Raw genomic sequence first — 17,859 nt, 5'->3', positions numbered from 1 at the left:
CCTTCCTAGCAACTGGACGAACCCTCATTGATGTCCAAAAAGGGGAAGTGACCTTGAGAGTCAATGAGGATGAGTTCAGGCTGTATGCTATTAAGGCAATGAAGCATCCAGACACATCAAAAGACTGCATGCGTGTTGATATTATTGACTCCCTGGTAGAGGAGATCAACATGGCTGAGAGTCTCGAATCAGAGCTAGAGGACATCTTTAAAGATGTTCAACCTGATCTAGAGGAATCAGAGGAAATAAAAGAGCCTCTGAAAATTCCTCAGGAAGAGGAGAAACCTCCTAAACCCGAGCTCAAACCACTACTACCATCCCTGAAATATGCATTTCTGGGAGAAGGTGACACTTTTCCGGTGATCATAAGCTCTACTTTAAATCCACAGGAAGAGAAAGCATTACTTCAAGTGCTAAGGACACACAAGACAGCTCTTGGGTGGTCCATAAGTGACCTTAAGGGCATAAGGCCAGCTAGATGCATGCACAAGATCCTATTGGAGGATGATGCTAAGCCAGTGGTTCAACCACAGAGGCGGCTGAATCCAACCATGAAGGAGGTGGTGCAGAAGGAAGTCACTAAGTTACTAGAGGCTGGGATCATTTATCCTATTTCTGATAGCCCCTGGGTGAGCCCTGTCCAAGTTGTCCCCAAGAAAGGAGGCATGACAGTGGTTCGTACAGAAAAGAATAAACTGGTTCCCACAAGAACAGTTACAGAGTGACGTATGTGTATTGATTACAGAAGGCTCAATACAGCCACCAGGAAGGATCACCTTCCTTTACCATTCATAGACCAGATGCTAGAGAGACTAGCAGGTCATGAATATTACTGCTTTTTGGATAGCTATTCAGGTTACAACCAAATTGCAGTAGATCCTCAGGACCAAGAGAAAACAACTTTCACATGTCCTTTTGGAGTGTTTGCCTACAGAAGGATGCCTTTTGGTCTGTGTAATGCACCTGCAACCTTTCAAAGGTGCATGTTCTCTATCTTCTCTGATATGGTAGAAAAATTTCTGGAAGTCTTCATGGATGACTTTTCAGTATTTGGAGACTCATTCAGCTCCTGCCTTGAACATTTAGCACTTGTTCTAAAAAGATGCCAAGAGACCAACCTAGTTTTAAACTGGGAAAAATGTCACTTTATGGTGACTGAAGGAATTGTCCTTGGGCATAAAATTTCAAACAAGGGAATAGAGGTGGATCAAGCTAAAGTGGAAGTAATTGAAAAATTACCACCAACTGCCAATGTTAAGGTAATCAGAAGCTTTCTGGGGCATGCAGGATTCTATAAGAGGTTTATAAAGGATTTTTCAAAAATTGCAAAACCTCTGAGCAATCTGCTAGCTGCTGACACGCCATTTGCGTTTGACACAGAGTGTCTGCAGGCATTTGAAACTCTGAAAGCTAAGCTGGTCACAGCACCAGTTATTTCTGCACCAGACTGGACACTACCATTTGAACTAATGTGGGGTGCCAGTGACCATGTCATTGGTGCAGTATTGGGACAGAGTCATAACAAGCTTCTGCATGTCATTTATTATGCTAGCCGCGTTTTAAATGATGCGCAGAAAAATTACACAACCACAGAAAAAGAGTTGCTTGCAGTGGTTTATGCCATTGACAAGTTTAGATCATACTTAGTAGGATCAAAAGTGATTGTGTACACTGACCATACTGCTCTTAAATATCTACTCACAAAGCAGGATTCAAAACCAGGCTCATAAGATGGGTGTTGCTTCTGCAAGAGTTTGATATAGAAATAAGAGACAGGAAAGGGATAGAGAACCAAGTGGCTGATCATCTGTCCCGGATAGAACCAGTAGAAGGGGTGTCCTCCCCCTCTATTGAGATCTCTGAAACCTTTCCGGATGAGCAATTATTTGCCATTCAGGAAACACCATGGTTTGTAGACATTGTAAACTATAAAGCTGCAAGATTCATACCCAAGGAGTACAGCAGGCAACAAACAAAAAAATTAATTATTGATGCAAAGTATTACTTGTGGGATGAACCATATCTCTTTAAGAGATGTGCAGACGGAATAATCCATAGGTGTGTGCCTAGAGAAGAAGCACAGAAGATCCTATGGCATTGTCATGGATCACAATATGGAGGACATTTCGGAGGTGAGCGAACAACCACAAAAGTCCTCCGATGTGGCTTCTACTGGCCTACTCTCTATAAAGACTCCCGAGAGTTTGTACGTAACTGTGATAGCTGCCAGAGAGCTGGTAAGCTGCCTCATGGTTACGCCATGCCTCAGCAAGGGATCTTAGAGATTGAGTTATTTGACGTATGGGGTATTGACTTCATGGGGTCTTTTCCACCATCATACTCAAACACTTATATTCTGGTGGCAGTTGACTATGTATCCAAATGGGTAGAGGCCATTGCAACACCCACTAATAATACTAAGACAGTACTGAAGTTCCTCCAGAAATATATCTTCAGCAGGTTTGGTGTCCCTAGAGCACTAATCAGTGATGGGGGCACTCACTTCTGCAATAAACAGCTTTACTCTGCTATGGTCCGATATGGAATTAGCCGCAAAGTAGCAACTCCATATCATCCACAAACAAATGGGCAGGCTGAAGTCTCTAATAAAGAACTAAAAAGAATCCTGAAACGAACTGCAAGTATCCGTAGAAGGGATTGGGCAAGAAGCTTGGATGAGGCTCTGTGGACATACAGAACAGCATTCAAAACTCCTATAGGGACCTCTCCAAACCAGCTTGTGTAACGACCCAATTTTCAATATGTCTAGATCATACCGGAAACTGAGGGCTACCAATTTGTCTTCCTAATTATTATCTTTTATTTATCATATGAGCCTGATTTGTTGTTAAACGCGTAGTTAATTTGCGTGGTGTATTTTTTTTTGAAACGTTTGTATTAATAGACAGAATCAAAACTGCCAACCGATACGGTTCAAAAACTAGGTTTTTTGCGATTGCATTATCGAGCTTGCCTCAAAGGAGGTTCTAGCTTAAGGATGGCATAATGATAATGAGGATTGAGATACTTGATGACATAGCAGAGGTGTTCCCTTTACTGATCTTCCGGAGAAATCCGTACTTTCAGAAAAAATCTCATGTACTCGAAAATCAGGGTTGTTACATTCTACCCTCCTAAAAGAAAATTTTGCCCTCAAAATTTCAGTTACCTAGGAATAAATGCGGGTAATCAGCTTTCATCTTATCTTCCAGTTCCCAAGTGTGCTCTTCCTCTCCTCTTGGTTCCCATGCTACTTTGACTAAGCAAACAGTCTTGCCTTTTAGCTGCTTATCACTTCTTTCTACGATCTAAACCGGTGATGCTTGATATGTCAAATCATTTCATAACTGTACTGTCTCTGGTTGTAAAACGTGACTCTTGTCGGGAATATATTTCTTAAGTTGCGAGACATAAAAAACATCATGAAGGTTTGATAAATAAGGAGGAAGGACTATTTGATAAACTACTAGACCGACTCTTTTAAGTATTTGGAAAGGTTCTATGTATCGTGGGTTAAACTTTTTAGTCTTAAGGACTCTACCTATTCCAGTAATCGAGGTTACTTCTAAAAAGACACGGTTTTCGTCACTAAACTCTAAGGGTCTACGTCTATTATCGGCATAGCTCTTTTGACGGCTTTGTGCTGTCTGGATCTTCCGACGAATCTCCTTTATCTTATCAGTAGTTTCTTACACTAATCCTGGACCTAAGACACTAGCTTCTCCATCGTCATTCCAACACAATGGTGTCCGACATCTTCTTCCATAGAGAGCTTCATATGGTGCCATCCCGATACTTTATTGGAAACTGTTGTTGTAGACGAATTTGACCAAAAGCAAATACTTATCCCAGCTGCTTTGGTTGTCTATCATACATGATCATAACATGTCTTCTAATGTCTGGATTGTCTGCTATGATTGTCCGTCTATCTGAGGATGGTATGCTATACTCGTGTGCAATTCTGTTTCCAACGCTTTCTGAAAAGCTCCCCAAAATCTAGTAGTAAACCTCGAAACTCGATCTGAGACAATTTACAAAGGTATCCCATGTAGTCATACGATTCCTTGAATATATATTTGTTCCAGCCTTTCTAAAGTATAGTCAACTCGAATCGGAAGGAAGTGAGCTGACTTTGTCAACCTGTCCATAATTACCTAGATGGCATCGTGTCCAGTTGAGGTCCTTGGCAATCCCGTGACAAAATCCATAGAAATCTGCTCCCATTTCCATTGTGGTATTTCTAAGGGTTGCAGGGTTCTTGATAGCTTCTGATGTTCCACCTTCATCTTCTAGCAGGTTAAACATTTTGAGACATAATCAGCTACTTCTTTCTTTAAGCCTGGTCACCAGAACATTTGTTTCAAATCTCGATACATCTTTGTCACTCCAGGATGCATAGAAAATCTACTTTGGTGAGCTTCAGCAAGAATCTTTTGTCGCAATTCTCCAGAGTTAGGCACACAAATTCTTTTCTTGTACCTCCATAGGCCACTACGATCCTATCTCATAGCTTCTTCAACTCTGCAAGCAATGGTGACATCCAGTACAGTGCTATGGAAATTGGTCCGACTCTAGGTACTAGATCAATGCTGAATTCTATCTCTCGCTGAGGAGGAGACTCATGTATGTCGTCCAAGAAAACATCAGGAAATTCCTTCATCATTCAGATTCGTTCTAAGCTTAATTCACTATCATTCGAGCTAGCCGCTAACAGAACGTACCCCTCACAATCACTCCCGCTTAATGTAACTCTTACAGAATTCAGATATAAGGTGTGGGACAGAAATGGTTTAGTACATAGACTATCAGATGGAATAACAGCAGTTCTTTTAAAATAATCAAGGAAAACATGATACTTAGATAACCAATCTAATCCTAAAATAACTTCTAAACCATATAGAGGCAAACATATTAGATAGTGTATAAAAGTCCTGTTCCAAATAGCGAATGGTACTTGCAGGCACACTAAACTGGTCAAAGCATTTTGGGATGCAGGTGTATGGACAATCAAGTAAAAATTCAATTTAAAGAAATATAATCCTAACTCGTGAGCAATAGTTAGAGAAATAATGAATGCGATGCACCCGAATCATACAGTACAATTAGAAATCGATTCTTGACATAACCTGACCTTGAATGAGGGCGTTCGATTGCACAACATCATCAATAGTGATAGCAAACACTCGTCCTTGTTGCTGGGTTCTAACTGAATCTTGAGTAAATCCCTTCAGACAATCCTTAGCAACGTGTCCAAGTTCTCCACAAGCATAGCAGTTAGGTGATCCAAACTAGCAAGACCTGTTACTATGCTCTTTTCCGCATTGCTTACATGCAGGGTTTATGTAAGCCTGACGGGCTCGTTTACCATTGCCTTGCCTTACTTTACCTCCATTCTTACCCGTACGGCGAGCAGTAATGTTACCAACTTGTAGGTTCTTATGCTGTCGTATGCCACGCGCTTTAAAATGCACCCTTCTCCCAGCTGCCTGATGATTGCTAAGATGCCTTGGTGGAAATCCTTGGCGACTCACCTTGGCCACAGTCACTTTCTTAATACATTCTTCCACTAACTTGCTCTTGTTGACTAATTCAGCAAAATTACGTATCTCCAGCGGAACTATTGAAATCATCAGATCATCACGAATGCCTCCTTCAAACTTCAAGCACTTCCATTCTTCAAAGTTAGCAGGATTCCCTTGACAGATCTTAGAGAAACGACACAAGTCATCGAAATTACGAGCATACTCAGCAACAGTCATATCCCCTTGTTTCAACTGCATAAGCTCCATCTCCTTAGCATCTCGTGCTGCTCTCAGAAAATACTTTTTATAAAATTCGTCCCTAAAGATATCCTAAAAAATGTCATTTTCATTCTATTGTAGCAGTCGCTGTATCCCCTGCCACCAGTACTCAGCTTCTCCCTCGAGCATATAAGTAGCAAACTCCACGTGTTGTCCTTCCGGAACATGTTGCGCTCGCAGTGATCGTTCAATAGCTCGAAACCAGTTGTCAGCATCCGTCGCAACGAGTGTGCCTTTAAACTTAGGCGGTTTAACCTTCAGAAAAGTCGCAAGGGTCATAGGTCTTTCGAAATACCCCAAGTTATTGTCATCATTCCCATTTCTCACTCCAAGACGTTCAACAGCCCTAGCCGCTGTTACCGCAGCTTCACGCACTACTTCAGCCGCGTTGTTCATGGTAGCCATAAACGTTTCCTGTTTTCTCTCGTAGTTAACATTAGGAATTCCTTCCCGTACGCCTCGTCTCCGTGAACCCATTGTAGTCTTGTTCACACCAAACAATCATTGTTAAGGTGATCAGTCTTAACACTTCAAGTCAAATGTGAACATTCCCAAAATGAAAACACAGAGACAATCATGCAACATATATCACTGGGATATCCTATATGCATGAGACACACAACAGAGTATGCAATGAAGCATAGTCAGTCCACTCCCCAGGCTCTACTGGGAACGAACTGCTCTGATACCAAATTGTAACGACCCAATTTTCAATATGTCTAAATCATACCGGAAACTGAGCGCTACCAATTTGTCTTCCTAATTATTATCTATTATTTATCATATGAGCCTGATTCGTTGTTAAACGCGTAGTTAATTTGCGTGGTGTATTTTTTTTGAAACATTTGGATTAATAGACAGAATCAAAACTGCCAACCGATATAGTTCAAAAACTAGGTTCTTCGCGATTGCATTATCGAGCTTGCCTCAAAGGAGGTTCTAGCTTAAGGATGGCATAATGATAATGAGGATTGAGATGCCTGATGACATAGCAGAGGTGTTCCCTTTACTGATCTTCCGAAGAAATCCGTACTTTCAGAAAAGATCTCATGTACTCGAAAATCAGGGTTGTTACAGCTTGTGTATGGTAAGGCCTGCCATTTGCCCGTGGAACTGGAGCATAAGGCCTACTGGGCAACCAGATTCCTAAACTTTGATGCCAAATTAGCTGGAGAGAAAAGATTGCTCCAGTTGAATGAGCTAGAGAAATTCATACTCAATGCTTTCAAAAATGCAAAAATTTACAAGGAGAAAGCAAAAAGGTGGCATGATAAGAAACTGTCACCCAGAGTTTTTGAACCAGGACAAACGGTTCTGCTGTTTAACTCTAGGCTCAGATTATTCCCAGGGAAACTGAAATCCTGGTGGAGGGGACCATATGTGATTACAAGTGTGTCACCATATGGCTATGTGGAGCTTCAAGACATTGATTCTAATAAGAAGTTCATTGTTAATGGACAGAGAGTGAAGCATTATCTTGAAGGCAATGTTGAGCAAGAATGCTCAAAGCTGAGACTAGATTAAAAGCTCAGTAAGGTCCAGCTAAAGACAATAAAGAAGCGCTTATTGAGAGGCAACCCAATTTTTACTTATTTATGTTAATTTTCTGTTTTCCATTTTTATTTTATATTTTTTTAGGATGATGATCATGTGGAGTCACAAAAATCAAAGCAAAATAAAAAATAGCATTAAAAATAGCTCACCCTGGAGGAAGAGCTTACTGGCATTTAAACGCCAGTAAGAAGCATCAGACTAGCGCTTAATGCCAGAAAGAAGCATCAAGCTGGCGTTAAACGCCAGAAACAAGCTACAGTCTGGCGTTTAACGCCAGAAACAAGCACCAACTTGGCGTTAAATGCCAATAAAAGGAGAAAAGCTGGCGTTAAACACCAGAAACAAGCAGCAACCTGGCGTTTAACGCCAGGATTGCACTCTATGGGCGTTTTGCACGCCTAAATGGAGCAGGGATGATAAGTCCTTGACCCCTCAGGATCTGTGAACCCCACAGGATCCCCACCTACCCCACCTCTCTCTCTCTTTCTCTCTCCCACCTTTTCATAATACTCTTTCCCAAATACCCTTCACACATTACAACCACTACTTCTACCCCTTGGCCGAACCATATATCTCCCTCCATCTCCTCCATTTTCTTCTTCTTCTACTACTTTCTTTCTTCTTTTGCCCGAGGACGAGCAAAATTTTTAAGTTTGGTGTGGTAAAAGCATTACTTTTTGTTTTTTCATAACCATTAATGGCACCAAAGGCCAGAAAAACCTCTAGAAAGAGGAAAGGGAAGATAATTGCTTCCACATCCGAGTAATGGGAGATGGAGAGATTCATCTCACAAGCCAATCACTAAGAAAAGGATGGAGCAAACAAGAGAGCCCACTCATGGGCCTCAACAAGAGCATGAGGAAATTCCTCATCATGAAATCCCTGAGATGCCAGATAAGCGAATAATTTATACGCTTTTTGGCATTGTTTTTAGTACGTTTTAGTAGAATCTAGTTACTTTTAGAAATATTTTTATTAGTTTTTATGTTAAATTCACATTTCTGGACTTTACTATGAGTTTGTATGTTTTTCTATGATTTCAGATATTTTCTGGCTGAAATTGAGGAACTTGAGCAAAAATCAGATTCAGAGGTTGAAGAAGGACTGCTGATGCTATTGGATTCTGACCTCCCTGCACTCAAAGTAGTTTTTCTGGAGCTACAGAACTCCAAATGGCGCACTCTCAATGGCGTTGGAAATTAGACATCCAGGGCTTTCCAGCAATATATAATAGTCCAAACTTTGCCCGAGTTTAGACGATGCAAAATGGCGTTGAACGCTAGTTCTACGCTGCAGTCTGGAGTTAAACGCCAGAAACACGTCACGAACCAGAGTTGAACGCCAAAAACACGTTACAACTTGGCGTTCAACTCCAAAAGAAGTCTCTGCAAGTGAAAGCTTCATGCTCAGCCCAAGCACACACCAAGTGGGCACCGGAAGTGAATTTTTGCATCAATTACTTACTTCTGTAAACCCTAGTAGCTAGTCTAGTATAAATAGGACTTTTTACTATTGTATTTACATCTTGGGACATTAGTTCTTAGATCATGGGGGCTGGCCATTTGGCCATGCCTGAACCTTTCACTTATATATTTTTCAACGGTAGAGTTTCTGCACTCCATAGATTAAGGTGTGGAGCTCTGCTGTTCCTCATGATTTAATGCAAAGTACTACTGTTTTATATTCAATTCAACTTATTCCGCTTCTAAGATATCCATTCGCACTTCGACATGAATGTGATGATCGTGAAAGTCATCATCATTCCCTATGAACACGTGCCTGACAACCACTTCTGTTCTACCTTAGATTGAATGAGTATCTCTTGGATTCCTTAATCAGAATCTTCGTGGTATAAGTTAGAACCCATGGATGGCCATTCCTGAGATCCAGAAAGTCTAAACCTTGTCTGTGGTATTCCGAGTAGGATCTGAGAAGGGATGGCTGTGACGAGCTTCAAACTCGCGAGTGCTGGGCATAGTGACAGACGCAAAAGGATCAATGGATCCTATTCCAGTATGATCGAGAACCGACAGATGATTAGCCATGCAGTGACAGCGCATTGGACCATTTTCACTGAGAGGACAGGATGTAGCCATTGACAACGGTGATGCCCTATATAAAGCTTGTCATAGAAAGGAGTAGGAATGATTGGATGAAGACAGCAGGAAAGCAGAGGTTCAGAGAAACGAAAGTATCTCTATACGCTTATCTGAAATTCTCACCAATGAATTACATAAGTATTTCTATCTTTATTTTCTGTTTATTTATTATTATTATTCGAAAACTCCATAACCATTTGATATCCGCCTGACTGAGATTTACAAGATGACCATAGCTTGCTTCATACCAACAATCTCCGTGGAATCGACCCTTACTCACGTAAGGTTTTATTACTTGGACGACCCAGTGCACTTGCTGGTTAGTTGTATCGAAATTGTGACAAATTCTGAATTAAGATTAGAGCACCAAGTTTTTGGAGCCATTATCAGGGATCACAATTTCGTGCACCAAGTTTTTGGTGCCGTTGCCGGGGATTGTTCGAGTTTGGACAACTGACGGTCCATCTTGTTTCTCAGATTAGGTAATTTTCTTTTTGTTTTATTTTCAAAAATTTTTCAAAAATCTTTCAAAAAAAAAATTTCTCATCTGTTTTCGAAAATTATTCTAAATTTTTAAGAATGAATTCTAGTGTTTCATGAAACATGTTGAAGCCTGGCTGGCTATAAAGCCATGTCTAATTCTTTTGGACTGTGGCTTCCAACCATCAGCATAGAGGTAAGTTAATTGGAATATCAGCTGTTGAATGCCTGATTTATATCCTAAAACTGGCTGGCTATTAAGCCATGCCCAACCCTTGGATTGGAGCTTTAGGCCAACATTGAAAGATTCCTGGGATTCTTATTAAAAATTTTGAATTTCTTATTTTCTTTTTCCTATATGTTTTTCAAAAAAAAATATACAAAAATCCAAAAAAAATTAATAAAATCATAAAAAATTCAAAAAAACATTTTGTGTTTCTTGTTTGAGTTTTGAGTCAATTTTTAAGTTTGGTGTCAATTGCAGTTTTTCTAAAAATTTATGTATTTTTCGAAAATTCATGCATTCATGGTGTTCTTCATGATCTTCAAGTTGTTCTTGGTAAGTCTTCTTGTTTGATCTTCATATTTTTTTGTTTTGTGTCTTTTCTTGTTTTTCATATGCATTCTTGCATTCTTAGTGTCTAAAAATTAAAAATCTTTAAGTTTGGTGTCTTGCATGTTTTCTTTTCTTGAAAAATTTTCAAAAATAAGTCTTGATTTTTAAAAATCTTTTTCTTAATTTTATATCATATTTTTGAAAATATCATCAACAATTAATGTTTTGATTCAAAAATTTCAAGTTTGTTACTTACTTGTTAAGAAAGATTCAGACTTTAAGTTCTAGAATCATATCTTGTGATTTCTTGTGAATCAAGTCATTAATTGTGATTTTAAAAATCAAATCTTTTTCAAAACTAATTTCAATCATATCTTTTCAAAAATATCTTTTTATCTTATCTTTTTCAAAATCATATCTTTTTAATCATACCTTTTCATATCATATCTTTTTCAAATATCTTTTCTAACTTCTTATCTTCTTATCTTTTAAAAATTGATTTTCAAAATTTGTTTCAACTAACTAATTAACTTTTTGTTTGTTTCTTATCTCTTTCAAAACTACCTAACTAACTATCCCTCTCTAATTTTCGAAAATACCTCCCTCTTTTTCAAAAATTCTTTTTAATTAATTAATTGTTTTAAATTTTAATTTTAAATTTTATTTTCCTTTAATTTTCGAAAATCATTAACTCTTTTTCAAAATTTAATTTTCGAAAACTTCTCTCTCTCATCTTCTTCTATTTATTTAATTCATTCACTAACACATCTCCTCATTTCAAATTACCACTCCTATCCTCACCCTTGTGTTTGGATTATCCATCCTTCTCCATTCCTATTCCCTTTCTCCTTCTACTAACAACAAGGAGCCTCTTTACTGTGACATAGAGGATTCCTCTTCTTTTCTTGTTCTTTTCTCTTTCTTATGGGTAAGAACAAGGAAAAAGGAATTCTTGTTGAAGCTGATCCAGAACCTGAAAGGACTATGAAGAGAAAACTAAGAGAATCTAAATTACAACAATCCAGAGACAACCTTACTGAAAAATTCAAACAAGAAAAGGATATGGCAGCTGAAAATAATAATAATGCAAGGAGGATGCTTGGTGACTTTACTGCACCAAATTCCAATTCACATGGAAGAAGCATCTCCATCCCTACCATTGGAGCAAACAATTTTGAGCTTAAACCTCAATTAGTTTCTCTAATGCAACAAAACTGCAAGTTTCATAGACTTCCATCTGAAGATCCCTTTCAGTTCTTAACTGAATTCTTGCAGATCTGTGATACTGTTGAGACTAATGGAGTAGATCCTGAAGTCTACAGGCTCATGTTTTTCCCTTTTGCTGTGAGAGACAGAGCTAGAATATGGTTGGATTCCCAACCTAAAGACAGCCTGAACTCTTGGGATAAGCTGGCCACGACTTTCTTAGCCAAGTTCTTTCCTCCTTATAAGCTGAGTAAGCTTAGAGTGGATGTTCAAACCTTCAGACAGAAAGAAGGTGAATCCCTCTATGAAGCTTGGGAGAGATACAAGCAACTGACCAAAAAGTGTCCTTCTGACATGCTTTCAGAATGGACCATCCTGGATATATTCTATGATGGTCTGTCCGAATTAGCTAAGATGTCATTGGATACTTCTTCAGGTGGATCCATTCACCTAAAGAAAATGCCTGCAGAAGCTCAAGAACTCATTGACATGGTTGCTAATAACCAGTTTATGTACACTTCTGAGAGGAATCCTGTGAGTAATGGGACGCCTCAGAAGAAGGGAGTTCTTGAAATTGATACTCTGAATGCCATATTAGCTCAGAATAAAATATTGACTCAGCAAGTCAATATAATTTCTCAGAGTCTGAATGGAATGCAAGCTGCATCCAACAGTACTCAAGAGGCATCTTCTGAAGAAGAAGCTTATGATCCTGAAAACCCTGCAATAGTAGAGGTGAATTACATGGGTGAACCATATGGAAACACCTATAATCCCTCATGGAGAAATCACCCAAATCTCTCATGGAAGGATCAACAAAAGCCTCAACAAGGCTTTAATAATGGTGGAAGAAACAGGTTTAATAATAGTAAACCTTTTCCATCATCCACTCAGCAACAGACAGAGAATTCTGAGCAGAATCCATCTAGCTTAGCAAATTTAGTCTCTGATTTATCTAAGGCCACTCTGAGTTTCATGAATGAAACAAGGTCTTCCATTAGAAATTTAGAGGCACAAGTGGGCCAGCTGAGTAAAAGGATCACTGAAATCCCTCCTAGTACTCTCCCAAGCAATACAGAAGAAAATCCAAAAGGAGAGTGCAAGGCCATTGATATAACCATCATGGCCGAATCCAAGGAGGAAGGGGAGGATGTGAATCCCAAGGAGGAAGACCTCCTGGGACGTCCAGTGATCAATAAGGAGTTCCCCTCTGAGGAACCAAAGGAATCTGAGACTCATCTAGAGACCATGGAGATTCCATTGAACCTCCTTATGCCATTCATGAGCTCTGATGAGTATTCCTCTTTTGAAGAGAATGAGGATGTTACTGAAGAGCAAGTTGCCAAGTTCCTTGGAGCAATCATGAAGCTGAATGCCAATTTATATGGTAAAGAAACTTGGGGAGATAAACCTCCCCTGTTTACCAATGAACTAAATGCATTGGATCAACTGAGATTGCCTCAGAAGAAACAGGATCCTGGAAAGTTTCTAATACCTTGTACCATAGGCACCATGACCTTTGAGAAGGCTCTATGTGACCTTGGGTCAGGAATAAACCTCATGCCACTCTCTGTAATGGAGAAACTGGGAATCTTTGAGGTGCAAGCTGCTAGAATCTCATTAGAGATGGCAGACAATTCAAGAAAAGAGGCTTATGGTCAGGTAGAGGACGTGTTAGTAAAGGTTGAAGGCCTTTACATCCCTGCTGATTTCATAATCCTAGACACTAGGAAGGAAGAGGATGAATCCATCATCCTTGGAAGACCCTTCCTAGCCACAGCAAGAGCTGTGATTGATGTAGACAGAGGAGAATTGATCCTTCAACTGAATGAGGACAACCTTGTGTTTAAAACTCAAGAATCTCCTTCTGTAACAATGGAGAGGAAGCATGAAAAGCTTCTCTCAGTACAGAGTCAATTAAAGCTCCCACAGTCAAACTCTAAGTTTGGTGTTGGGAGGCCTCATCCAAACTCTAAGTTTGGTGTTGAACTCCCATATCAAAACTCTAAGTTTGGTGTTGGAAAGTCTATAAAATTGACCTGATCACCTGTGTGGCTGCATGAAAACCCACTGTCAAGCTATTGACATTAGAGAAGCACTTGTTGGGAGGCAACCCAATTTTTATTTATCTAATTTTATTTTTATTTTTATTGTTCTTTCATGTTTTATTAGGTTCATGATCATGTGGAGTCACAAAATAAATAAAAAAAAATCAAAAATAGAACAAAAAACAACAGAAGAAAAATCACACCCTGGAGGAAGGGCTTACTGGCGTTTAAACGCCAGAAAGGAGCATCTGGCTGGCGTTCAATGCCAGAACAGAGCATGGATCTGGCGTTGAACGCCCAAAACAAGCAGCATCCTGGCGTTCAGACGCCAGGAATGCACACTGAAAAAAACTGGCGTTGAACGCCAAAAACAAGCATAGAACTGGCATTCAACGCCAGAAACATGCTGCATCTGGGCGCTGAACGCCCAGAACAAGCACCAATTCGGCGTTTAAACGCCAGAATTGCATGCAAAGGCACTTTACATGCCTAATTGGTGTAGGGATGTAATTCCTTGAGACCTCAGGATCTGTGGACCCCACAAGATCATCTCAGCATCTGTGGACCCCACAGGATCCCCACCTACCTCCACTCATACTCTTCCCTCTTCTCATTCATCCTCTCTTCCCAATAAACACCTTTCCCCAAAACTCTTCACCAATCACCTCAATCTCTCTCTTCCCTATTACCCATTCACCACTCACATTCATCCACTCTTCCCCATAAACCTACCTTATAAACCCTACCTACCTTCAAAATTCAAAATCACTTTCCCACCCAAACCCACCTCATATGGCCGAACCTTAACCCCTCTCCCTTCACTATATAAACTTCTCCATTCTTCTTCATTCTCACACAACAAAACCCTCTCATCCCCTTCTTGGCCGAAACATAACCCTCTCTCCCTCTCTTCCATTTCTTCTTCTTCTTCTTCTTTTCTTTCTTCTCTTGCTCGAGGGCGAGCAATATTCTAAGTTTGGTGTGGTAAAAGCATAAGCTTTTTGTTTTTCCATTACCATTGATGGCACCTAAGACCGGAGAATCCTCTAGAAAAGAGAAAGGGAAGACAAAAGCTTCCACCTCCGAGTCATGGGAGATGGAAAGATTCATCTCCAAAGCCCATCAAGACCACTTCTATGATGTTGTGGCCAAGAAGAAGGTGATCCCCGAGGTCCCTTTCAAACTCAAGAAAAATGAGTAATCGGAGATCCGACATGAGATCTAAAGAAGAGGTTGGGAAGTTCTAACAAACCCCATCCAACAAGTCGGAATTCTAATGGTTCAAGAGTTCTATGCTAATGCATGGATCACTAGGAACCATGATCGAAGTAAGAACCCGAACCCAAATAATTATGTCACTATGGTTCGGGGGAAATACTTAGATTTTAGTCCAGAAAATGTGAGGTTGGCATTCAACTTGCCAATGATGGAAGAGAACGCACGCCCCTACACAAGAAGAGTCAACTTTGATCAAAGGTTGGACCAAGTCCTCATGGACATATGTGTGGAAGGAGCTCAATGAAAGATTGACTCAAAAGGCAAACTGGTTCAACTGAGAAGACTGGACCTTAAGCCTGTAGCTAGAGGATGGTTGGAGTTCATTCAATGCTCAATCATTCCCACTAACAACCGGTCTGAAGTTACTATAGACCGGGCCATCATGATCCATAGCATCATGATTGGAGAAGAGGTGGAGGTTCATGAGATTATACCTCAAGAACTCTACAAGGTGGCTGACAAGTCCTCCACTATGGCAAGGTTAGCCTTTCCTCACCTCATTTGCCACCTATGCAATTCGGCTGGGATTGACATAGAGGGAGATATCCTCATTGAAGAGGACAAGCCCATCATTAAGAAAAGGATGGAGCAAACAAGAGAGCCTATTCATGGATCTCAAGAGACGCATGAAGAAGCTCATCACCAAGAAATCCCTAAGATGCCTCAAGGGATGTACTTTCCTCCACAGAATTTTTGGGAGCAAATCAACACCTCCCTAGGAGAATTAAGTTCCAACATGGGACAATTAAGGGTGGAACATCAATATCACTCCATCATCCTCCATGAAATTAGAGAAGATCAAAGAGCAATGAGGGAGGAGCAACAAAGACAAGGAAGAGACATAGAAGAGCTCAAGGACATCATTGGTTCCTCAAGAAGGAAACGCCACCATCACTAAGGTGGACTCATTCCTTGTTCTCAAATTTTCTATTTTTCGTTTTCTTTATGTTATGTGCTTATCTATGTTAGTGTCTTATTACATGATCATTAGTATTTAAGTGTCTATGCCTTAAAGTAGTGAATATGAATCCATCACCTCTCTTAAATGAAAAATGTTTTAAAAACAAAAGAACAAGAAGTACATGGTTTCGAATTCATCCTTGAAACTAGTTTAATTATTTTGATGTGGTGGCAACACTTTTTGTTTTCTGAATGAATGCTTGAACAGTGCATATGTCTTTTGAAGTTGTTGTTTAAGAATGTTAAATATGTTGACTCTTGAAAGAATGATGAACAGGAGACATGTTATTTGATAATCTGAAAAATCATAAAAATGATTCTTGAAGCAAGAAAAAGCAGTGAATAGAGAAAAGCTTGCAAAAAAAAAGAGAAAAGAAAAATAGTGAAAAAAAAAGAGAGAGAAAAAGCAAGCAGAAAAAGCCAAAAGCTCTTAAAACCAAAAGGCAAGAGAAAAAGCCAATAGCCCTTAAAACCAAAAGGCAAGGGTAATAAAAAGGATCCCAAGGCTTTGAGCATCAGTGGATAGGAGGGCCTAAAGGAATAAAATACTGGCCTAAGCGGCTAAACCAAGCTGTCCCTAACCATGTGCTTGTAGCGTGAAGGTGTCAAGTGAAAACTTGAGACTGAGCGGTTAAAGTCAAGGTCCAAAGCAAAAAAAGAGTGTTCTTAAGAACCCTGGACACCTCTAATTGGGGACTTTAGCAAAGCTGAGTCATAATCTGAAAAGGTTCACCCAATTATGTGTCTGTGGCATTTATGTATCCGGTGGTAATACTGGAAAACAAAGTGCTTAGGGCCACAGCCAAGACTCATAAAGTAACTGTGTTCAAGAATCAACATACTGAACTAGGAGAATCAATAACACTATCTGAACTCTGAGTTCCTATAGATGCCAATCATTCTGAACTTCAATGGATAAAGTGAGATGCCAAAACTATTCAAGAGGCAAAAAGCTACAAGTCCCGCTCATCTGATTGGAGCTATGTTTCATTGATATTTTGGAATTTATAGTATATTCTCTTCTTTTCGTCCTATTTGATTTTCAGTTGTTTGGGGACAAGCAACAATTTAAGTTTGGTGTTGTGATGAGCAGATAATTTTATACGCTTTTTGGCATTATTTTTAGTATATTTTAGTAGGATCTAGTTACTTTTAGGGATGTTTTTATTAGTTTTTATGTTAAATTCACATTTCTGGACTTTACTATGAGTTTGTGTGTTTTTCTGTGATTTCAGGTATTTTCTGGCTGAAATTGAGGGACTTGAGCAAAAATCAGATTCAGAGGTTGAAGAAGGACTGCTGATGTTGTTGGATTCTGACCTCCCTGCACTCAAAGTGGATTTTCTGGAGCTACAGAACTCCAAATGGCGCGCTTTCAACGGCGTTGGAAAGTAGACATCCAGGGCTTTCTAACAATATATAATAGTTCATACTTTGCCCGAGTTTAGATGACGCAAAATGGCGTTGAACGCTAGTTCTATGCTGCAGTCTGGAGTTAAACGCCAGAATCACGTCACGAACCAGAGTTGAACGCCAAAAACACATTACAACTTGGCGTTCAACTCCAAAAGAAGCCTTTGCACGTGAAAGCTTCATGCTCAGCCCAAGCACACACCAAGTGGGCCCCATAAGTGAATTTTTGCATCAATTACTTACTTCTGTAAACCCTAGTAGCTAGTCTAGTATAAATAGGACTTTTTACTATTGTATTTACATCTTGGGACGTTAGTTCTTAGATCATGGGGGCTGGCCATTTGGCCATGCCTGAACCTTTCACTTATATATTTTTCAACGGTAGAGTTTTTGCACTCCATAAATTAAGGTGTGGAGCTCTGCTGTTCCTCATGATTTAATGCAAAGTACTACTGTTTTATATT

General features: G+C 39.7%; 1 non-coding gene across 1 annotated transcript; it reads right to left on the bottom strand.

Annotated features, from left to right (window-relative positions):
• Positions 1 to 11,948: 11,948 nt before the first annotated feature.
• On the bottom strand, positions 11,949 to 12,056 carry LOC112738754 (small nucleolar RNA R71). Its single transcript, XR_003169697.1, has one exon. It is a non-coding gene; the product is annotated as a small nucleolar RNA R71 (small nucleolar RNA).
• Positions 12,057 to 17,859: the final 5,803 nt, after the last annotated feature.

This window comes from Arachis hypogaea, chromosome 13 (assembly GCF_003086295.3).
Source record: "Arachis hypogaea cultivar Tifrunner chromosome 13, arahy.Tifrunner.gnm2.J5K5, whole genome shotgun sequence".
NCBI lineage: Eukaryota > Viridiplantae > Streptophyta > Magnoliopsida > Fabales > Fabaceae > Arachis > Arachis hypogaea.
This window is presented reverse-complemented; position numbering and strand designations above follow the sequence as displayed.